Source organism: Chionomys nivalis, chromosome 23, assembly GCF_950005125.1.
Source record: "Chionomys nivalis chromosome 23, mChiNiv1.1, whole genome shotgun sequence".
In the NCBI taxonomy this organism is placed as follows: Eukaryota; Metazoa; Chordata; class Mammalia; order Rodentia; family Cricetidae; genus Chionomys; species Chionomys nivalis.
The window spans coordinates 31,881,951-31,905,643 of record NC_080108.1 but is presented as its reverse complement, the minus strand read 5'-3'; the positions used below and the strand labels follow the sequence as shown (position 1 = coordinate 31,905,643).

General features: G+C 40.9%; 7 non-coding genes across 7 annotated transcripts; all 7 read left to right on the top strand.

Moving 5' to 3' along the window:
* The first annotated feature begins 1,708 nt into the window (after nucleotides 1–1,708).
* On the top strand, nucleotides 1,709–1,773 carry LOC130865657 (small nucleolar RNA SNORD109A). The gene has a single exon (XR_009056207.1). It is a non-coding gene; the product is annotated as a small nucleolar RNA SNORD109A (small nucleolar RNA).
* A 3,408-nt stretch (nucleotides 1,774–5,181) lies between these two features.
* LOC130865656 (small nucleolar RNA SNORD109A) lies at nucleotides 5,182–5,246 on the top strand. The gene has a single exon (XR_009056206.1). It is a non-coding gene; the product is annotated as a small nucleolar RNA SNORD109A (small nucleolar RNA).
* A 3,380-nt stretch (nucleotides 5,247–8,626) lies between these two features.
* Nucleotides 8,627–8,691, top strand: LOC130865655 (small nucleolar RNA SNORD109A). Its single transcript, XR_009056205.1, has one exon. It is a non-coding gene; the product is annotated as a small nucleolar RNA SNORD109A (small nucleolar RNA).
* Nucleotides 8,692–12,099: 3,408 nt separating this feature from the next.
* On the top strand, nucleotides 12,100–12,164 carry LOC130865654 (small nucleolar RNA SNORD109A). The gene has a single exon (XR_009056204.1). It is a non-coding gene; the product is annotated as a small nucleolar RNA SNORD109A (small nucleolar RNA).
* A 3,381-nt stretch (nucleotides 12,165–15,545) lies between these two features.
* On the top strand, nucleotides 15,546–15,610 carry LOC130865652 (small nucleolar RNA SNORD109A). The gene has a single exon (XR_009056202.1). It is a non-coding gene; the product is annotated as a small nucleolar RNA SNORD109A (small nucleolar RNA).
* Nucleotides 15,611–19,018: 3,408 nt separating this feature from the next.
* LOC130865651 (small nucleolar RNA SNORD109A) lies at nucleotides 19,019–19,083 on the top strand. Its single transcript, XR_009056201.1, has one exon. It is a non-coding gene; the product is annotated as a small nucleolar RNA SNORD109A (small nucleolar RNA).
* A 3,413-nt stretch (nucleotides 19,084–22,496) lies between these two features.
* On the top strand, nucleotides 22,497–22,561 carry LOC130865650 (small nucleolar RNA SNORD109A). Its single transcript, XR_009056200.1, has one exon. It is a non-coding gene; the product is annotated as a small nucleolar RNA SNORD109A (small nucleolar RNA).
* Nucleotides 22,562–23,693: the final 1,132 nt, after the last annotated feature.

The following is a 23,693-nucleotide window of genomic DNA, read 5'->3' as shown; positions in this document are numbered from 1 at the left end:
AGGAACCGTTCCCTTCCAGATGAACTCCTCAACACCAAAACATGGATGCGTGGTATTCCAATGACCCGCGTAAAGAAGGCCGAATGCAAGGGGTCGGGCGGGGTCGAGTAGAACACAGGCGACACTGCAGTACAAGCTGGAGGTGCCTGCACTCCCTTTCGGGGGTTGCTGAGGCCTGCCCGCTAGGCAGGCACTCACTGCTCTGGTTGGGTAGCCTTAGTGTAGGGGCGTTTGTGCTCTCTACCGGGACCGTCCGCCCCAGGATAGTACACACTCACCCGTCCCGATGAAACTTCTCGGCACCTACACAGGAACTCCTGGATGCCACAATGAGCCAGGGACAAAGGGAAGTAGGGTGCAGGCAGAGCAGGTCCAGGAGATCACAGCAGAGACTGCAGCCCCAGCAGCAGGGGCCCGCTTTCCCTGGCGGGGACCTTGAGGCCTGCCCTCTAGTCAGGCACTCACTGCTCTGGGCTGGTAGCCTTAGTGAAAGGGCAGGAAACTGTTCCACAGCTAAGGACCTTGCAGACAAGGCAGGCTTGGGGGTGGGGGTGGGGGGCGGGTGTGTAGGAAAGAAAGCCTTGCAGCAGGAGCTGGGGGGGGGGGGGGCGTTTGTGCTCTCTACCGGGACAGTGCGCCCCAGGATAGCACACACTCACCCATCCAGATGGGACTTCTCAGCACCTATGCAGGGATTCCTGGTGGCCCCAATGAGCCCGGGACCAAGGGAAATAGGGGGCAGGGAGAGCAGGTCCAGGAGATCACAAGCAGAGACTGCAGCCCCAGCAGCAGGGGCCCGCTTCCCCTGGTGGGGACCTTGAGGCCTGCCCTCTAGTCAGGCACTCACTGGTCTGGGCTGGTAGCCTTAGTGAAAGGGCAGGAAACTGTTCCACAGCTAAGGACCTTGCAGACAAGGCAGGCTTGGGGGCGGGGGTGGGGGCGGGTGTGTAGGAGAGAAAGCCCTGCAGCAGGAGCTGGGGGAGGGGCGTTTGTGCTCTCTACCGGGACCGTCCGCCCCAGGATAGCACACACTCACCCGTCCCGATGAAACTTCTCGGCACCTACACAGGAACTCCTGGATGCCCCAATGAGCCAGGGACAAAGGGAAGTAGGGCGCAGGCAGAGCAGGTCCAGGAGATCACAGCAGAGACTGCAGCCCCAGCAGCGGGGGCCCGCTTTCCCTGGCGGGGACCTTGAGGCCTGCCCTCTAGTCAGGCCCTCACTGCTCTGGGTTGGTAGCCTTAGTGAAAGGGCAGGAAACTGTTCCACAGCTAAGGACCTTGCAGACAAGGCAGGCTTGGGGGTGGGGGTGGGGGGCGGGTGTGTAGGAAAGAAAGCCTTGCAGCAGGAGCTGGGGGGGGGGGGGCGTTTGTGCTCTCTACCGGGACAGTGCGCCCCAGGATAGCACACACTCACCCATCCAGATGGGACTTCTCAGCACCTATCAAGTCATCAAAATTCTTGATGTGTTCATCTTTGTTTTCTGTTACTGCGGCACAATAGAGTGTTGATATTTGTTGATGACAAATGCTCTATAAAGTATAGGAGAAAACGCCTTTGTGATCTCCTTGATGCTTTACCTCAGTTGAGATCGTGAGAAAGAAGCCTACTGCACAATGCTGATCTTCCTCTTCCAAGCCAAAGAGTCTATCTATCACTGCTTTCCAGTGTCACTGCGGATGCTCATGTGTTCAAAGCTGCCTTCTCTGGATCGATGATGACAACAGGTTTCTGAGGACGCTGATTGACTCAAACATAACCCCTCTGAGGTCCAGATAAGTGGTGGTCTTGACGACCGTGATGCTTCCAGAACATGGCTAGCACTCTTGCATTTGAAAGGAAGACAGTTACAGTGCAGGCGGGCTTTGATCTCCTAAATTTTGAGAGAAGAGCAACTTTCTGGATGTGAAAACTGTCCAGCTTTTTGCTTCCATATTCTGCCTCGAAAAGCCTAGAGTGTCCAATGATTTGAAGTTATTTGCTCTTACATGCCTGAAAGAAGGACTCATAAAGAGGTGGAAGCAGTGAATTCATTACAGAGAATCTCAATGATCCTCTATGATGAATTGGAAATAACTACAATGGGGTGAGGGGAAGAGGAGGTGGCAGGACTCGTGCCCACCCTGACTGCAAAATTTGGAGGGCTTTTGGATTCCTGTTCCTTTCCCAATTTAGGCAGGAAGGCCTGATGATTTCCCATACTGTGAGAGTCATTCCTTTTCTCTTTGTTGCCTCTGAATATATCATACTCCCTTGATGGTGTATCAATTCTACATGCTAGAGTCACCTCACACTCCAGCCACCATATCCAGTTGCTTTTCAGATCTGGATATTCTCAGCAATCATATCTTACTACCATAATTTCTTTTTAAATATGAGAGAACTTTCTGATAAAGTCCAATTAAAATCTCTCTTTTCATCAGCCTGCTCTGGGATTGGGACCTTCACGTTGTTTACACTGTTTTGATTTATTTGCATGCTGAGAGATTCACAAGTAGTGTAGTTGGCTCAAGATTCACAAGACGTATAGTTAGCTCATAGATACAATTCCAATGACCATCAAGCATTTCACTTCCATGCAGTCCTCCAAACCAGTCAGCTGGGGAAAAAATGGGGAGCATGTTCACGAGGAGAATAAATAATGCAGCAGACACGTGTAGCAGGGGTGAAGGCAAGCACTGCTCAGAGCAACCAATTCCCATCTAACAAAAAAATGATTCAGAGATAAGTTGCATATAACACAGAGACATGATGAAAGAAAATCCTTAGGTTTCCCTAAAGATCCAGAGAAAGGGTATGGTCACCAACATTGTACATGGGAAGGTGATTCGAAGGGAAAACACCTCCTGCTCTTGAAATGACATACACCATTCCAGAACAGAATTTCGGAAGAGAATTTATGATTGCATTCCACCAGTTTAGTTCATGTTGCCACTTCCTACACTCGAGAGGAATAAGTATTGCCTACATTACATACTCAAAGATCTTACCTGTCTTGGGATTAAGTGGAGTTGCCCAAGATCCAGACGTTGTCGGCATTTTGATGGATGTCTCTCTTTCATTTTCATTCCATAATTCTGTTGTTGTGCTAGGGTGAGTAACATTTTCACATGATGAACCAGAAGATGATACAACTCTAGGAAACTGTTTTCTCAGCCATGTTTTCTTAAGATATGAAAGCAACATCAGAGATACTGTGAGGCCTCATTATTTTTAACACAGAAACAGTGTACTATGAGATATGGAATAGAAGATGTCATGACAAATGAATCTGAGAAATATGTGATATGACCTCCTCATCCTATTCTATATCTGCCAGTAGTATATCCAAGGGTAAACAATTGTCTTCACTTGGGTTATTGTATAAAGAAGAGAGCCTGGCAGCTTTAGTTGAAGCAATCAGGAAGGAAAGGAGTCATTGTAAAACAAGCCAAAATAGAGGAAGGAAGAAACAGGTAAAGGTTGGTTGGCAAGCGTGCGTATGCTAGGTAGTCTGCATAATGTGGCTATCAAGGCAGACAGTGTTGTGTAGGAAACTTAGCATCCCTAATAACTTTTATTTCTCTACTCTTACAGGATAGAATCCTGGAGGTCTTCTTATTCTTCATGCAGAAAAGGTAAGTGCTGATTCTCTATCTCTTGACTCCTTCATAATTGCTATGTCTGTGGATTCTAAAGCTCCACATCTTGGACTGCATGATTTCACAGAGTATAAGTTCTAAGATGATAGTCTCTTGATCATTATATTTTTGTTCCTGCCCATGTCCTCAAGTCTATCACTCTTAAGTCCTTTGATATACTAGATCTCATAGAGGGGAATTCCATTCTCCACCTAGTGAAAAATTAAAGAAAAATTACAATTGAGTGACCTCAGGTGTGTGAAGGTTATTCAAAAATGTCTGTTAAAACCACCATCATATTCAATCTTTCTGATGTATGATAAATTTAAGATGCTCAATTTTCATGCACCCCATGATCCAAGAGTTTTTCCACCTGACCTCCATTCACAAAACACTTCTTTCTACCTTTTTTGGGGCATTCCTCTTCCGGAGAAGTGCAACAGAACCCACCCTTGAATGGAGCCTTCTAGCACACTGAGAAGCAAGACAAGTGTTGCGGTACTCTGAAAATTAACTTATGTGAATTTAGAAACGTACCCCTCTGAGTTTCACAAATATTTTGTCAGATTTCCAGGTCATTGGTGTATCTTCTTATGTCTGTTTTCATGGAGTGCTTGTCCAAATGGGAGGTTGATTATATAAGTTTTCCAAAGAGCATTTAATCTCAAATCTGAAAAATAGGACTGTATGGAACAAATCTGGATTCAAAAGCTCAGAGAAAGTATCAGGGTCAATTCCTATATAATATTTACCTAATATATAATTTGAACTGAACCTTTGTTAATATCTATGAAATAAAAGAGCAAGTTTGTCAAAGAGACACACAAAGACACATAAATCCACCACAAACATAAAATTGAATTTGAATACATTGGTGATAGTTGCCTCTTATTGTTGGTTCCGCTGGCTTTCCTCTCCCGATAATAACACAGGGAAAGCCATGAGGTTGAGGATGTTAGGCTAAGAATTTCACCATGACAGCAACCTGGACACTTGCAGGACTGACTGCAAAGTCCATAGAGGTAAACTGAGGAAATAATTGGCTGCTAGAAAGGGTGGAGTATATGGCATAAACAATGTTGATGATCATGATCATGGTGATGGTGATGATGACGATGACACACTGAAGTAGGAGGAATTGGAAACTATCCAAAACTTCCATCTTGAATAGATAATCAAGAAATCCAGGAACATTTTTGCCCTTTGAAACATATTAAGCACACCCCTGTATTTTTGGTTGCATTTTATTTTATACTTTTTTTCTTTTTGTCCATGAAGCTAGTTGTCAAGATCAAATTCAAGTCATCAAAATTCTTGATGTGTTCATCTTTGTTTTCTGTTACTGCGGCACAATAGAGTGTTGATATTTGTTGATGACAAATGCGCTATAAAGTATAGGAGAAAACGCCTTTGTGATCTCCTTGATGCTTTACCTCAGTTGAGATCGTGAGAAAGAAGCCTGCTGCACAATGCTGATCTTCCTCTTCCAAGCCAAAGAGTCTATCTATCACTGCTTTCCAGTGTCACTGCGGATGCTCATGTGTTCAAAGCTGCCTTCTCTGGATCGATGATGACAACAGGTTTCTGAGGACGCTGATTGACTCAAACATAACCCCTCTGAGGTCCAGATAAGTGGTGGTCTTGACGACCGTGATGCTTCCAGAACATGGCTAGCACTCTTGCATTTGAAAGGAAGACAGTTACAGTGCAGACGGGCTTTGATCACCTAAATTTTGAGAGAAGAGCATCCTGCTGGATGTGAAAACTGTCCAGATTTTGCTTCCATATTCTGCCTCGAAAAGCCTAGAGTGTCCAATGATTTGAAGTTATTTGCTCTTACATGCCTGAAAGAAGGACTCATAAAGAGGTGGAAGCAGTGAATTCATTACAGAGAATCTCAATGATCCTCTATGATGAATTGGAAATAACTACAATGGGGTGAGGGGAAGAGGAGGTGGCAGGACTCGTGCCCACCCTGACTGCAAAATTTGGAGGGCTTTTGGATTCCTGTTCCTTTCCCAATTTATGCAGGAAGGCCTGATGATTTCCCATACTGTGAGAGTCATTCCTTTTCACTTTGTTGCCTCTGAATATATCATACTCCCTTGATGGTGTATCAATTCTACATGCTAGAGTCACCTCACACTCCAGCCACCATATCCAGTTGCTTTTCAGATCTGGATATTCTCAGCAATCATATCTTACTACCATAATTTCTTTTTAAATATGAGAGAACTTTCTGATAAAGTCCAATTAAAATCTCTCTTTACATCAGCCTGCTCTGGGATTGGGACCTTCACGTTGTTTACACTGTTTTGATTTATTTGCATGCTGAGAGATTCACAAGACGTATAGTTAGCTCATAGATACAATTCCAATGACCATCAAGCATTTCACTTCCATGCAGTCCTCCAAACCAGTCAGCTGGGGAAAAAATGGGGAGCATGTTCACGAGGAGAATAAATAATGCAGCAGACACGTGTAGCAGGGGTGAAGGCAAGCACTGCTCAGAGCAACCAATTCCCATCTAACAAAAAAATGATTCAGAGATAAGTTGCATATAACACAGAGACATGATGAAAGAAAATCCTTAGGTTTCCCTAAAGATCCAGAGAAAGGGTATGGTCACCAACATTGTACATGGGAAGGTGATTCGAAGGGAAAACACCTCCTGCTCTTGAAATGACATACACCATTCCAGAACAGAATTTCGGAAGAGAATTTATGATTGCATTCCACCAGTTTAGTTCATGTTGCCACTTCCTACACTCGAGAGGAATAAGTATTGCCTACATTACATACTCAAAGATCTTACCTGTCTTGGGATTAAGTGGAGTTGCCCAAGATCCAGACGTTGTCGGCATTTTGATGGATGTCTCTCTTTCATTTTCATTCCATAATTCTGTTGTTGTGCTAGGGTGAGTAACATTTTCACATGATGAACCAGAAGATGATACAACTCTAGGAAACTGTTTTCTCAGCCATGTTTTCTTAAGATATGAAAGCAACATCAGAGATGCTGTGAGGCCTCATTATTTTTAACACAGAAACAGTGTACTATGAGATATGGAATAGAAGATGTCATGACAAATGAATCTGAGAAATATGTGATATGACCTCCTCATCCTATTCTATATCTGCCAGTAGTATATCCAAGGGTAAACAATTGTCTTCACTTGGGTTATTGTATAAAGAAGAGAGCCTGGCAGCTTTAGTTGAAGCAATCAGGAAGGAAAGGAGTCATTGTAAAACAAGCCAAAATAGAGGAAGGAAGAAACAGGTAAAGGTTGGTTGGCAAGCGTGCGTATGCTAGGTAGTCTGCATAATGTGGCTATCAAGGCAGACAGTGTTGTGTAGGAAACTTAGCATCCCTAATAACTTTTATTTCTCTACTCTTACAGGATAGAATCCTGGAGGTCTTCTTATTCTTCATGCAGAAAAGGTAAGTGCTGATTCTCTATCTCTTGACTCCTTCATAATTGCTATGTCTGTGGATTCTAAAGCTCCACATCTTGGACTGCATGATTTCACAGAGTATAAGTTCTAAGATGATAGTCTCTTGATCATTATATTTTTGTTCCTGCCCATGTCCTCAAGTCTATCACTCTTAAGTCCTTTGATATACTAGATCTCATAGAGGGGAATTCCATTCTCCACCTAGTGAAAAATTAAAGAAAAATTACAATTGAGTGACCTCAGGTGTGTGAAGGTTATTCAAAAATGTCTGTTAAAACCACCATCATATTCAATCTTTCTGATGTATGATAAATTTAAGATGCTCAATTTTCATGCACCCCATGATCCAAGAGTTTTTCCACCTGACCTCCATTCACAAAACACTTCTTTCTACCTTTTTTGGGGCATTCCTCTTCCGGAGAAGTGCAACAGAACCCACCCTTGAATGGAGCCTTCTAGCACACTGAGAAGCAAGACAAGTGTTGCGGTACTCTGAAAATTAACTTAAGTGAATTTAGAAACGTACCCCTCTGAGTTTCACAAATATTTTGTCAGATTTCCAGGTCATTGGTGTATCTTCTTATGTCTGTTTACATGGAGTGCTTGTCCAAATGGGAGGTTGATTATATAAGTTTTCCAAAGAGCATTTAATCTCAAATCTGAAAAATAGGACTGTATGGAACAAATCTGGATTCAAAAGCTCAGAGAAAGTATCAGGGTCAATTCCTATATAATATTTACCTAATATATAATTTGAACTGAACGTTTGTTAATATCTATGAAATAAAAGAGCAAGTTTGTCAAAGAGACACACAAAGACACATAAATCCACCACAAACATAAAATTGAATTTGAATACATTGGTGATAGTTGCCTCTTATTGTTGGTTCCGCTGGCTTTCCTCTCCCGATAATAACACAGGGAAAGCCATGAGGTTGAGGATGTTAGGCTAAGAATTTCACCATGAAAGCAACCTGGACACTTGCAGGAATGACTGCAAAGTCCATAGAGGTAAACTGAGGAAATAATTGGCTGCTAGAAAGGGTGGAGTATATGGCATAAACAATGTTGATGATCATGATCATGGTGATGGTGATGATGACGATGACACACTGAAGTAGGAGGAATAGGAAACTATCCAAAACTTCCATCTTGAATAGATAATCAAGAAATCCAGGAACATTTTTGCCCTTTGAAACATATTAAGCACACCCCTGTATTTTTGGTTGCATTTTATTTTATACCTTTTTTCTTTTTGTCCATGAAGCTAGTTGTCAAGATCAAATTCAAGTCATCAAAATTCTTGATGTGTTCATCTTTGTTTTCTGTTACTGCGGCACAATAGAGTGTTGATATTTGTTGATGACAAATGCTCTATAAAGTATAGGAGAAAACGCCTTTGTGATCTCCTTGATGCTTTACCTCAGTTGAGATCGTGAGAAAGAAGCCTGCTGCACAATGCTGATCTTCCTCTTCCAAGCCAAAGAGTCTATCTATCACTGCTTTCCAGTGTCACTGCGGATGCTCATGTGTTCAAAGCTGCCTTCTCTGGATCGATGATGACAACAGGTTTCTGAGGACGCTGATTGACTCAAACATAACCCCTCTGAGGTCCAGATAAGTGGTGGTCTTGACGACCGTGATGCTTCCAGAACATGGCTAGCACTCTTGCATTTGAAAGGAAGACAGATACAGTGCAGGCGGGCTTTGATCTCCTAAATTTTGAGAGAAGAGCAACTTTCTGGATGTGAAAACTGTCCAGCTTTTTGCTTCCATATTCTGCCTCGAAAAGCCTAGAGTGTCCAATGATTTGAAGTTATTTGCTCTTACATGCCTGAAAGAAGGACTCATAAAGAGGTGGAAGCAGTGAATTCATTACAGAGAATCTCAATGATCCTCTATGATGAATTGGAAATAACTACAATGGGGTGAGGGGAAGAGGAGGTGGCAGGACTCGTGCCCACCCTGACTGCAAAATTTGGAGGGCTTTTGGATTCCTGTTCCTTTCCCAATTTATGCAGGAAGGCCTGATGATTTCCCATACTGTGAGAGTCATTCCTTTTCTCTTTGTTGCCTCTGAATATATCATACTCCCTTGATGGTGTATCAATTCTACATGCTAGAGTCACCTCACACTCCAGCCACCATATCCACTTGCTTTTCAGATCTGGATATTCTCAGCAATCATATCTTACTACCATAATTTCTTTTTAAATATGAGAGAACTTTCTGATAAAGTCCAATTAAAATCTCTCTTTTCATCAGCCTGCTCTGGGATTGGGACCTTCACGTTGTTTACACTGTTTTGATTTATTTGCATGCTGAGAGATTCACAAGAAGTGTAGTTGGCTCAAGATTCACAAGACGTATAGTTAGCTCATAGATACAATTCCAATGACCATCAAGCATTTCACTTCCATGCAGTCCTCCAAACCAGTCAGCTGGGGAAAAACTGGGGAGCATGTTCACGAGGAGAATAAATAATGCAGCAGACACGTGTAGCAGGGGTGAAGGCAAGCACTGCTCAGAGCAACCAATTCCCATCTAACAAAAAAATGATTCAGAGATAAGTTGAATATAACACAGAGACATGATGAAAGAAAATCCTTAGGTTTCCCTAAAGATCCAGAGAAAGGGTATGGTCACCAACATTGTACATGGGAAGGTGATTCGAAGGGAAAACACCTCCTGCTCTTGAAATGACATACACCATTCCAGAACAGAATTTCGGAAGAGAATTTATGATTGCATTCCACCAGTTTAGTTCATGTTGCCACTTCCTACACTCGAGAGGAATAAGTATTGCCTACATTACATACTCAAAGATCTTACCTGTCTTGGGATTAAGTGGAGTTGCCCAAGATCCAGACGTTGTCGGCATTTTGATGGATGTCTCTCTTTCATTTTCATTCCATAATTCTGTTGTTGTGCTAGGGTGAGTAACATTTTCACATGATGAACCAGAAGATGATACAACTCTAGGAAACTGTTTTCTCAGCCATGTTTTCTTAAGATATGAAAGCAACATCAGAGATGCTGTGAGGCCTCATTATTTTTAACACAGAAACAGTGTACTATGAGATATGGAATAGAAGATGTCATGACAAATGAATCTGAGAAATATGTGATATGACCTCCTCATCCTATTCTATATCTGCCAGTAGTATATCCAAGGGTAAACAATTGTCTTCACTTGGGTTATTGTATAAAGAAGAGAGCCTGGCAGCTTTAGTTGAAGCAATCCGGAAGGAAAGGAGTCATTGTAAAACAAGCCAAAATAGAGGAAGGAAGAAACAGGTAAAGGTTGGTTGGCAAGCGTGCGTATGCTAGGTAGTCTGCATAATGTGGCTATCAAGGCAGACAGTGTTGTGTAGGAAACTTAGCATCCCTAATAACTTTTATTTCTCTACTCTTACAGGATAGAATCCTGGAGGTCTTCTTATTCTTCATGCAGAAAAGGTAAGTGCTGATTCTCTATCTCTTGACTCCTTCATAATTGCTATGTCTGTGGATTCTAAAGCTCCACATCTTGGACTGCATGATTTCACAGAGTATAAGTTCTAAGATGATAGTCTCTTGATCATTATATTTTTGTTCCTGCCCATGTCCTCAAGTCTATCACTCTTAAGTCCTTTGATATACTAGATCTCATAGAGGGGAATTCCATTCTCCACCTAGTGAAAAATTAAAGAAAAATTACAATTGAGTGACCTCAGGTGTGTGAAGGTTATTCAAAAATGTCTGTTAAAACCACCATCATATTCAATCTTTCTGATGTATGATAAATTTAAGATGCTCAATTTTCATGCACCCCATGATCCAAGAGTTTTTCCACCTGACCTCCATTCACAAAACACTTCTTTCTACCTTTTTTGGGGCATTCCTCTTCCGGAGAAGTGCAACAGAACCCACCCTTGAATGGAGCCTTCTAGCACACTGAGAAGCAAGACAAGTGTTGCGGTACTCTGAAAATTAACTTAAGTGAATTTAGAAACGTACCCCTCTGAGTTTCACAAATATTTTGTCAGATTTCCAGGTCATTGGTGTATCTTCTTATGTCTGTTTTCATGGAGTGCTTGTCCAAATGGGAGGTTGATTATATAAGTTTTCCAAAGAGCATTTAATCTCAAATCTGAAAAATAGGACTGTATGGAACAAATCTGGATTCAAAAGCTCAGAGAAAGTATCAGGGTCAATTCCTATATAATATTTACCTAATATATAATTTGAACTGAACCTTTGTTAATATCTATGAAATAAAAGAGCAAGTTTGTCAAAGAGACACACAAAGACACATAAATCCACCACAAACATAAAATTGAATTTGAATACATTGGTGATAGTTGCCTCTTATTGTTGGTTCCGCTGGCTTTCCTCTCCCGATAATAACACAGGGAAAGCCATGAGGTTGAGGATGTTAGGCTAAGAATTTCACCATGACAGCAACCTGGACACTTACAGGACTGACTGCAAAGTCCATAGAGGTAAACTGAGGAAATAATTGGCTGCTAGAAAGGGTGGAGTATATGGCATAAACAATGTTGATGATCATGATCATGGTGATGGTGATGATGACGATGACACACTGAAGTAGGAGGAATTGGAAACTATCCAAAACTTACATCTTTAATAGATAATCAAGAAATCCAGGAACATTTTTGCCCTTTGAAACATATTAAGCACACCCCTGTATTTTTGGTTGCATTTTATTTTATACTTTTTTTCTTTTTGTCCATGAAGCTAGTTGTCAAGATCAAATTCAAGTCATCAAAATTCTTGATGTGTTCATCTTTGTTTTCTGTTACTGCGGCACAATAGAGTGTTGATATTTGTTGATGACAAATGCGCTATAAAGTATAGGAGAAAACGCCTTTGTGATCTCCTTGATGCTTTACCTCAGTTGAGATCGTGAGAAAGAAGCCTGCTGCACAATGCTGATCTTCCTCTTCCAAGCCAAAGAGTCTATCTATCACTGCTTTCCAGTGTCACTGCGGATGCTCATGTGTTCAAAGCTGCCTTCTCTGGATCGATGATGACAACAGGTTTCTGAGGACGCTGATTGACTCAAACATAACCCCTCTGAGGTCCAGATAAGTGGTGGTCTTGACGACCGTGATGCTTCCAGAACATGGCTAGCACTCTTGCATTTGAAAGGAAGACAGTTACAGTGCAGACGGGCTTTGATCTCCTAAATTTTGAGAGAAGAGCATCCTGCTGGATGTGAAAACTGTCCAGCTTTTTGCTTCCATATTCTGCCTCGAAAAGCCTAGAGTGTCCAATGATTTGAAGTTATTTGCTCTTACATGCCTGAAAGAAGGACTCATAAAGAGGTGGAAGCAGTGAATTCATTACAGAGAATCTCAATGATCCTCTATGATGAATTGGAAATAACTACAATGGGGTGAGGGGAAGAGGAGGTGGCAGGACTCGTGCCCACCCTGACTGCAAAATTTGGAGGGCTTTTGGATTCCTGTTCCTTTCCCAATTTATGCAGGAAGGCCTGATGATTTCCCATACTGTGAGAGTCATTCCTTTTCACTTTGTTGCCTCTGAATATATCATACTCCCTTGATGGTGTATCAATTCTACATGCTAGAGTCACCTCACACTCCAGCCACCATATCCAGTTGCTTTTCAGATCTGGATATTCTCAGCAATCATATCTTACTACCATAATTTCTTTTTAAATATGAGAGAACTTTCTGATAAAGTCCAATTAAAATCTCTCTTTACATCAGCCTGCTCTGGGATTGGGACCTTCACGTTGTTTACACTGTTTTGATTTATTTGCATGCTGAGAGATTCACAAGACGTATAGTTAGCTCATAGATACAATTCCAATGACCATCAAGCATTTCACTTCCATGCAGTCCTCCAAACCAGTCAGCTGGGGAAAAAATGGGGAGCATGTTCACGAGGAGAATAAATAATGCAGCAGACACGTGTAGCAGGGGTAAAGGCAAGCACTGCTCAGAGCAACCAATTCCCATCTAACAAAAAAATGATTCAGAGATAAGTTGCATATAACACAGAGACATGATGAAAGAAAATCCTTAGGTTTCCCTAAAGATCCAGAGAAAGGGTATGGTCACCAACATTGTACATGGGAAGGTGATTCGAAGGGAAAACACCTCCTGCTCTTGAAATGACATACACCATTCCAGAACAGAATTTCGGAAGAGAATTTATGATTGCATTCCACCAGTTTAGTTCATGTTGCCACTTCCTACACTCGAGAGGAATAAGTATTGCCTACATTACATACTCAAAGATCTTACCTGTCTTGGGATTAAGTGGAGTTGCCCAAGATCCAGACGTTGTCGGCATTTTGATGGATGTCTCTCTTTCATTTTCATTCCATAATTCTGTTGTTGTGCTAGGGTGAGTAACATTTTCACATGATGAACCAGAAGATGATACAACTCTAGGAAACTGTTTTCTCAGCCATGTTTTCTTAAGATATGAAAGCAACATCAGAGATACTGTGAGGCCTCATTATTTTTAACACAGAAACAGTGTACTATGAGATATGGAATAGAAGATGTCATGACAAATGAATCTGAGAAATATGTGATATGACCTCCTCATCCTATTCTATATCTGCCAGTAGTATATCCAAGGGTAAACAATTGTCTTCACTTGGGTTATTGTATAAAGAAGAGAGCCTGGCAGCTTTAGTTGAAGCAATCCGGAAGGAAAGGAGTCATTGTAAAACAAGCCAAAATAGAGGAAGGAAGAAACAGGTAAAGGTTGGTTGGCAAGCGTGCGTATGCTAGGTAGTCTGCATAATGTGGCTATCAAGGCAGACAGTGTTGTGTAGGAAACTTAGCATCCCTAATAACTTTTATTTCTCTACTCTTACAGGATAGAATCCTGGAGGTCTTCTTATTCTTCATGCAGAAAAGGTAAGTGCTGATTCTCTATCTCTTGACTCCTTCATAATTGCTATGTCTGTGGATTCTAAAGCTCCACATCTTGGACTGCATGATTTCACAGAGTATAAGTTCTAAGATGATAGTCTCTTGATCATTATATTTTTGTTCCTGCCCATGTCCTCAAGTCTATCACTCTTAAGTCCTTTGATATACTAGATCTCATAGAGGGGAATTCCATTCTCCACCTAGTGAAAAATTAAAGAAAAATTACAATTGAGTGACCTCAGGTGTGTGAAGGTTATTCAAAAATGTCTGTTAAAACCACCATCATATTCAATCTTTCTGATGTATGATAAATTTAAGATGCTCAATTTTCATGCACCCCATGATCCAAGAGTTTTTCCACCTGACCTCCATTCACAAAACACTTCTTTCTACCTTTTTTGGGGCATTCCTCTTCCGGAGAAGTGCAACAGAACCCACCCTTGAATGGAGCCTTCTAGCACACTGAGAAGCAAGACAAGTGTTGCGGTACTCTGAAAATTAACTTAAGTGAATTTAGAAACGTACCCCTCTGAGTTTCACAAATATTTTGTCAGATTTCCAGGTCATTGGTGTATCTTCTTATGTCTGTTTTCATGGAGTGCTTGTCCAAATGGGAGGTTGATTATATAAGTTTTCCAAAGAGCATTTAATCTCAAATCTGAAAAATAGGACTGTATGGAACAAATCTGGATTCAAAAGCTCAGAGAAAGTATCAGGGTCAATTCCTATATAATATTTACCTAATATATAATTTGAACTGAACCTTTGTTAATATCTATGAAATAAAAGAGCAAGTTTGTCAAAGAGACACACAAAGACACATAAATCCACCACAAACATAAAATTGAATTTGAATACATTGGTGATAGTTGCCTCTTATTGTTGGTTCCGCTGGCTTTCCTCTCCCGATAATAACACAGGGAAAGCCATGAGGTTGAGGATGTTAGGCTAAGAATTTCACCATGAAAGCAACCTGGACACTTGCAGGACTGACTGCAAAGTCCATAGAGGTAAACTGAGGAAATAATTGGCTGCTAGAAAGGGTGGAGTATATGGCATAAACAATGTTGATGATCATGATCATGGTGATGGTGATGATGACGATGACACACTGAAGTAGGAGGAATTGGAAACTATCCAAAACTTCCATCTTGAATAGATAATCAAGAAATCCAGGAACATTTTTGCCCTTTGAAACATATTAAGCACACCCCTGTATTTTTGGTTGCATTTTATTTTATACTTTTTTTCTTTTTGTCCATGAAGCTAGTTGTCAAGATCAAATTCAAGTCATCAAAATTCTTGATGTGTTCATCTTTGTTTTCTGTTACTGCGGCACAATAGAGTGTTGATATTTGTTGATGACAAATGCGCTATAAAGTATAGGAGAAAACGCCTTTGTGATCTCCTTGATGCTTTACCTCAGTTGAGATCGTGAGAAAGAAGCCTGCTGCACAATGCTGATCTTCCTCTTCCAAGCCAAAGAGTCTATCTATCACTGCTTTCCAGTGTCACTGCGGATGCTCATGTGTTCAAAGCTGCCTTCTCTGGATCGATGATGACAACAGGTTTCTGAGGACGCTGATTGACTCAAACATAACCCCTCTGAGGTCCAGATAAGTGGTGGTCTTGACGACCGTGATGCTTCCAGAACATGGCTAGCACTCTTGCATTTGAAAGGAAGACAGTTACAGTGCAGACGGGCTTTGATCTCCTAAATTTTGAGAGAAGAGCAACTTTCTGGATGTGAAAACTGTCCAGCTTTTTGCTTCCATATTCTGCCTCGAAAAGCCTAGAGTGTCCAATGATTTGAAGTTATTTGCTCTTACATGCCTGAAAGAAGGACTCATAAAGAGGTGGAAGCAGTGAATTCATTACAGAGAATCTCAATGATCCTCTATGATGAATTGGAAATAACTACAATGGGGTGAGGGGAAGAGGAGGTGGCAGGACTCGTGCCCACCCTGACTGCAAAATTTGGAGGGCTTTTGGATTCCTGTTCCTTTCCCAATTTAGGCAGGAAGGCCTGATGATTTCCCATACTGTGAGAGTCATTCCTTTTCTCTTTGTTGCCTCTGAATATATCATACTCCCCTGATGGTGTATCAATTCTACATGCTAGAGTCACCTCACACTCCAACCACCATATCCAGTTGCTTTTCAGATCTGGATATTCTCAGCAATCATATCTTACTACCATAATTTCTTTTTAAATATGAGAGAACTTTCTGATAAAGTCCAATTAATATCTCTCTTTTCATCAGCCTGATCTGGGATTGGGACCTTCACGTTGTTTACACTGTTTTGATTTATTTGCATGCTGAGAGACTCACAAGAAGTCTAGTTGGCTCAAGATTCACAAGACGTATAGTTAGCTCATAGATACAATTCCAATGACCATCAAGCATTTCACTTCCATGCAGTCCTCCAAACCAGTCAGCTGGGGAAAAAATGGGGAGCATGTTCACGAGGAGAATAAATAATGCAGCAGACACGTGTAGCAGGGGTGAAGGCAAGCACTGCTCAGAGCAACCAATTCCCATCTAACAAAAAAATGATTCAGAGATAAGTTGCATATAACACAGAGACATGATGAAAGAAAATCCTTAGGTTTCCCTAAAGATCCAGAGAAAGGGTATGGTCACCAACATTGTACATGGGAAGGTGATTCGAAGGGAAAACACCTCCTGCTCTTGAAATGACATACACCATTCCAGAACAGAATTTCGGAAGAGAATTTATGATTGCATTCCACCAGTTTAGTTCATGTTGCCACTTCCTACACTCGAGAGGAATAAGTATTGCCTACATTACATACTCAAAGATCTTACCTGTCTTGGGATTAAGTGGAGTTGCCCAAGATCCAGACGTTGTCGGCATTTTGATGGATGTCTCTCTTTCATTTTCATTCCATAATTCTGTTGTTGTGCTAGGGTGAGTAACATTTTCACATGATGAACCAGAAGATGATACAACTCTAGGAAACTGTTTTCTCAGCCATGTTTTCTTAAGATATGAAAGCAACATCAGAGATACTGTGAGGCCTCATTATTTTTAACACAGAAACAGTGTACTATGAGATATGGAATAGAAGATGTCATGACAAATGAATCTGAGAAATATGTGATATGACCTCCTCATCCTATTCTATATCTGCCAGTAGTATATCCAAGGGTAAACAATTGTCTTCACTTGGGTTATTGTATAAAGAAGAGAGCCTGGCAGCTTTAGTTGAAGCAATCAGGAAGGAAAGGAGTCATTGTAAAACAAGCCAAAATAGAGGAAGGAAGAAACAGGTAAAGGTTGGTTGGCAAGCGTGCGTATGCTAGGTAGTCTGCATAATGTGGCTATCAAGGCAGACAGTGTTGTGTAGGAAACTTAGCATCCCTAATAACTTTTATTTCTCTACTCTTACAGGATAGAATCCTGGAGGTCTTCTTATTCTTCATGCAGAAAAGGTAAGTGCTGATTCTCTATCTCTTGACTCCTTCATATTTGCTGTGTCTGTGGATTCTAAAACTCAACATCTTGGACTGCATGATTTCACAGAGTATAAGTTCTAAGATGATAGTCTCTTGATCATTATATTTTTGGTCCTGCCCATGTCCTCAAGTCTATCACTCTTCAGTCCTTTGATATACTAGATCTCATAGAGGGGAATTCCATTCTCCACCTAGTGAAAAATTAAAGAAAAATTACAATTGAGTGACCTCAGGTGTGTGAAGGTTATTCAAAAATGTCTGTTAAAACCACCATCATATTCAATCTTTCTGATGTATGATAAATTTAAGACGCTCAATTTTCATGCACCCCATGATCCTAGAGTTTTTCCACCTGACCTCCATTCACAAAACACTTCTTTCTACCTTTTTTGGGGCATTCCTCTTCCGGAGAAGTGCAACAGAACCCACCCTTGAATGGAGCCTTCTAGCACACTGAGAAGCAAGACAAGTGTTGCGGTACTCTGAAAATTAACTTAAGTGAATTTAGAAACGTACCCCTCTGAGTTTCACAAATATTTTGTCAGATTTCCAGGTCATTGGTGTATCTTATTATGTCTGTTTTCATGGAGTGCTTGTCCAAATGGGAGGTTGATTATATAAGTTTTCCAAAGAGCATTTTATCTCAAATCTGAAAACTAGGACTGTATGGAACAAATCTGGATTCAAAAGCTCAGAGAAAGTATCAGGGTCAATTCCTATATAATATTTACCTAATATATAATTTGAACTGAACCTTTGTTAATATCTATGAAATAAAGGAGCAAGTTTGTCAAAGAGACACACAAAGACACATAAACCCACCACAAACATAAAATTGAATTTGAATACATTGTTGATAGTTGCCTCTTATTGTTGGTTCCGCTGGCTTTCCTCTCCCGATAATAACACAGGGAAAGCCATGAGGTTGAGGATGTTAGGCTAAGAATTTTACCATGAAAGCAACCTGGACACTTGCAGGACTGACTGCAAAGTCCATAGAGGTAAACTGAGGAAATAATTGACTGCTAGAAAGGGTGGAGTATATGGCATAAACAATGTTGATGATCATGATGATGGTGATGGTGATGATGACGATGACACACTGAAGTAGGAGGAATAGGAAACTATCCAAAACTTCCATCTTGAATAGATAATCAAGAAATCCAGGAACATTTTTGCCCTTTGAAACATATTAAGCACACCCCTGTATTTTTGGTTGCATTTTATTTTATACTTTTTTTCTTTTTGTCCATGAAGCTAGTTGTCAAGATCAAATTCAAGTCATCAAAATTCTTGATGTGTTCATCTTTGTTTTCTGTTACTGCGGCACAATAGAGTGTTGATATTTGTTGATGACAAATGCGCTATAAAGTATAGGAGAAAACGCCTTTGTGATCTCCTTGATGCTTTACCTCAGTTGAGATCGTGAGAAAGAAGCCTGCTGCACAATGCTGATCTTCCTCTTCCAAGCCAAAGAGTCTATCTATCACTGCTTTCCAGTGTCACTGCGGATGCTCATGTGTTCAAAGCTGCCTTCTCTGGATCGATGATGACAACAGGTTTCTGAGGACGCTGATTGACTCAAACATAACCCCTCTGAGGTCCAGATAAGTGGTGGTCTTGACGACCGTGATGCTTCCAGAACATGGCTAGCACTCTTGCATTTGAAAGGAAGACAGTTACAGTGCAGACGGGCTTTGATCTCCTAAATTTTGAGAGAAGAGCAACTTTCTGGATGTGAAAACTGTCCAGCTTTTTGCTTCCATATTCTGCCTCGAAAAGCATAGAGTGTCCATTGATTTGAAGTTATTTGCTCTTACATGCCTGAAAGAAGGACTCATAAAGAGGTGGAAGCAGTGAATTCATTACAGAGAATCTCAATGATCCTCTATGATGAATTGGAAATAACTACAATGGGGTGAGGGGAAGAGGAGGTGGCAGGACTCGTGCCCACCCTGACTGCAAAATTTGGAGGGCTTTTGGATTCCTGTTCCTTTCCCAATTTATGCAGGAAGGCCTGATGATTTCCCATACTGTGAGAGTCATTCCTTTTCTCTTTGTTGCCTTGAATATATCATACTCCCTTGATGGTGTATCAATTCTACATGCTAGAGTCACCTCACACTCCAGCCACCATATCCAGTTGCTTTTCAGATCTGGATATTCTCAGCAATCATATCTTACTACCATAATTTCTTTTTAAATATGAGAGAACTTTCTGATAAAGTCCAATTAAAATCTCTCTTTACATCAGCCTGCTCTGGGATTGGGACCTTCACGTTGTTTACACTGTTTTGATATATTTGCATGCTGAGAGATTCACAAGAAGTGTAGTTGGCTCAAGATTCACAAGACGTATAGTTAGCTCATAGATACAATTCCAATGACCATCAAGCATTTCACTTCCATGCAGTCCTCCAAACCAGTCAGCTGGGGAAAAAATGGGGAGCATGTTCACGAGGAGAATAAATAATGCAGCAGACACGTGTAGCAGGGGTGAAGGCAAGCACTGCTCAGAGCAACCAATTCCCATCTAACAAAAAAATGATTCAGAGATAAGTTGCATATAACACAGAGACATGATGAAAGAAAATCCTTAGGTTTCCCTAAAGATCCAGAGAAAGGGTATGGTCACCAACATTGTACATGGGAAGGTGATTCGAAGGGAAAACACCTCCTGCTCTTGAAATGACATACACCATTCCAGAACAGAATTTCGGAAGAGAATTTATGATTGCATTCCACCAGTTTAGTTCATGTTGCCACTTCCTACACTCGAGAGGAATAAGTATTGCCTACATTACATACTCAAAGATCTTACCTGTCTTGGGATTAAGTGGAGTTGCCCAAGATCCAGACGTTGTCGGCATTTTGATGGATGTCTCTCTTTCATTTTCATTCCATAATTCTGTTGTTGTGCTAGGGTGAGTAACATTTTCACATGATGAACCAGAAGATGATACAACTCTAGGAAACTGTTTTCTCAGCCATGTTTTCTTAAGATATGAAAGCAACATCAGAGATACTGTGAGGCCTCATTATTTTTAACACAGAAACAGTGTACTATGAGATATGGAATAGAAGATGTCATGACAAATGAATCTGAGAAATATGTGATATGACCTCCTCATCCTATTCTATATCTGCCAGTAGTATATCCAAGGGTAAACAATTGTCTTCACTTGGGTTATTGTATAAAGAAGAGAGCCTGGCAGCTTTAGTTGAAGCAATCAGGAAGGAAAGGAGTCATTGTAAAACAAGCCAAAATAGAGGAAGGAAGAAACAGGTAAAGGTTGGTTGGCAAGCGTGCGTATGCTAGGTAGTCTGCATAATGTGGCTATCAAGGCAGACAGTGTTGTGTAGGAAACTTAGCATCCCTAATAACTTTTATTTCTCTACTCTTACAGGATAGAATCCTGGAGGTCTTCTTATTCTTCATGCAGAAAAGGTAAGTGCTGATTCTCTATCTCTTGACTCCTTCATATTTGCTGTGTCTGTGGATTCTAAAACTCAACATCTTGGACTGCATGATTTCACAGAGTATAAGTTCTAAGATGATAGTCTCTTGATCATTATATTTTTGGTCCTGCCCATGTCCTCAAGTCTATCACTCTTCAGTCCTTTGATATACTAGATCTCATAGAGGGGAATTCCATTCTCCACCTAGTGAAAAATTAAAGAAAAATTACAATTGAGTGACCTCAGGTGTGTGAAGGTTATTCAAAAATGTCTGTTAAAACCACCATCATATTCAATCTTTCTGATGTATGATAAATTTAAGACGCTCAATTTTCATGCACCCCATGATCCTAGAGTTTTTCCACCTGACCTCCATTCACAAAACACTTCTTTCTACCTTTTTTGGGGCATTCCTCTTCCGGAGAAGTGCAACAGAACCCACCCTTGAAGGGAGCCTTCTAGCACACTGAGAAGCAAGACAAGTGTTGCGGTACTCTGAAAATTAACTTAAGTGAATTTAGAAACGTACCCCTCTGAGTTTCACAAATATTTTGTCAGATTTCCAGGTCATTGGTGTATCTTATTATGTCTGTTTTCATGGAGTGCTTGTCCAAATGGGAGGTTGATTATATAAGTTTTCCAAAGAGCATTTTATCTCAAATCTGAAAACTAGGACTGTATGGAACAAATCTGGATTCAAAAGCTCAGAGAAAGTATCACGGTCAATTCCTATATAATATTTACCTAATATATAATTTGAACTGAACGTTTGTTAATATCTATGAAATAAAAGAGCAAGTTTGTCAAAGAGACACACAAAGACACATAAATCCACCACAAACATAAAATTGAATTTGAATACATTGTTGATAGTTGCCTCTTATTGTTGGTTCCGCTGGCTTTCCTCTCCCGATAATAACACAGGGAAAGCCATGAGATTGAGGATGTTAGGCTAACAATTTCACCATGAAAGCAACCTGGACACTTGCAGGAATGACTGCAGAGTCCATAGAGGTAAACTGAGGAAATAATTGGCTGCTAGAAAGGCTGGAGTATATGGCATAAACAATGTTGATGATCATGATGATGGTGATGGTGATGGTGATGATGACGATGACACACTGAAGTAGGAAGAATAGGAAACTATCCAAAACTTCCATCTTGAATAGATAATCAAGAAATCCAGGAACATTTTTGCCCTTTGAAACATATTGAGCACGCCCCTGTATTTTTGTTTGCATTTTATTTTATACTTTTGTTCTTTTTGTCCATGAAGCTAGTTGTCAAGATCAAATTCAAGTCATCAAAATTCTTGATGTGTTCATCTTTGTTTTCTGTTACTGCGGCACAATAGAGTGTTGATATTTGTTGATGACAAATGCGCTATAAAGTATAGGAGAAAACGCCTTTGTGATCTCCTTGATGCTTTACCTCAGTTGAGATCGTGAGAAAGAAGCCTGCTGCACAATGCTGATCTTCCTCTTCCAAGCCAAAGAGTCTATCTATCACTGCTTTCCAGTGTCACTGCGGATGCTCATGTGTTCAAAGCTGCCTTCTCTGGATCGATGATGACAACAGGTTTCTGAGGACGCTGATTGACTCAAACATAACCCCTCTGAGGTCCAGATAAGTGGTGGTCTTGACGACCGTGATGCTTCCAGAACATGGCTAGCACTCTTGCATTTGAAAGGAAGACAGTTACAGTGCAGACGGGCTTTGATCTCCTAAATTTTGAGAGAAGAGCAACTTTCTGGATGTGAAAACTGTCCAGCTTTCTGCTTCCATATTCTGCCTCGAAAAGCCTAGAGTGTCCAATGATTTGAAGTTATTTGCTCTTACATGCCTGAAAGAAGGACTCATAAAGAGCTGGAAGCAGTGAATTCATTACAGAGAATCTCAATGATCCTCTATGATGAATTGGAAATAACTACAATGGGGTGAGGGGAAGAGGAGGTGGCAGGACTCGTGCCCACCCTGACTGCAAAATTTGGAGGGCTTTTGGATTCCTGTTCCTTTCCCAATTTAGGCAGGAAGGCCTGATGATTTCCCATACTGTGAGAGTCATTCCTTTTCTCTTTGTTGCCTCTGAATATATCATACTCCCTTGATGGTGTATCAATTCTACATGCTAGAGTCACCTCACACTCCAGCCACCATATCCAGTTGCTTTTCAGATCTGGATATTCTCAGCAATCATATCTTACTACCATAATTTCTTTTTAAATATGAGAGAACTTTCTGATAAAGTCCAATTAAAATCTCTCTTTTCATCAGCCTGCTCTGGGATTGGGACCTTCACGTTGTTTACACTGTTTTGATTTATTTGCATGCTGAGAGATTCACAAGAAGTGTAGTTGGCTCAAGATTCACAAGACGTATAGTTAGCTCATAGATACAATTCCAATGACCATCAAGCATTTCACTTCCATGCAGTCCTCCAAACCAGTCAGCTGGGGAAAAAATGGGGAGCATGTTCACGAGGAGAATAAATAATGCAGCAGACACGTGTAGCAGGGGTGAAGGCAAGCACTGCTCAGAGCAACCAATTCCCATCTAACAAAAAAATGATTCAGAGATAAGTTGCATATAACACAGAGACATGATGAAAGAAAATCCTTAGGTTTCCCTAAAGATCCAGAGAAAGGGTATGGTCACCAACATTGTACATGGGAAGGTGATTCGAAGGGAAAACACCTCCTGCTCTTGAAATGACATACACCATTCCAGAACAGAATTTCGGAAGAGAATTTATGATT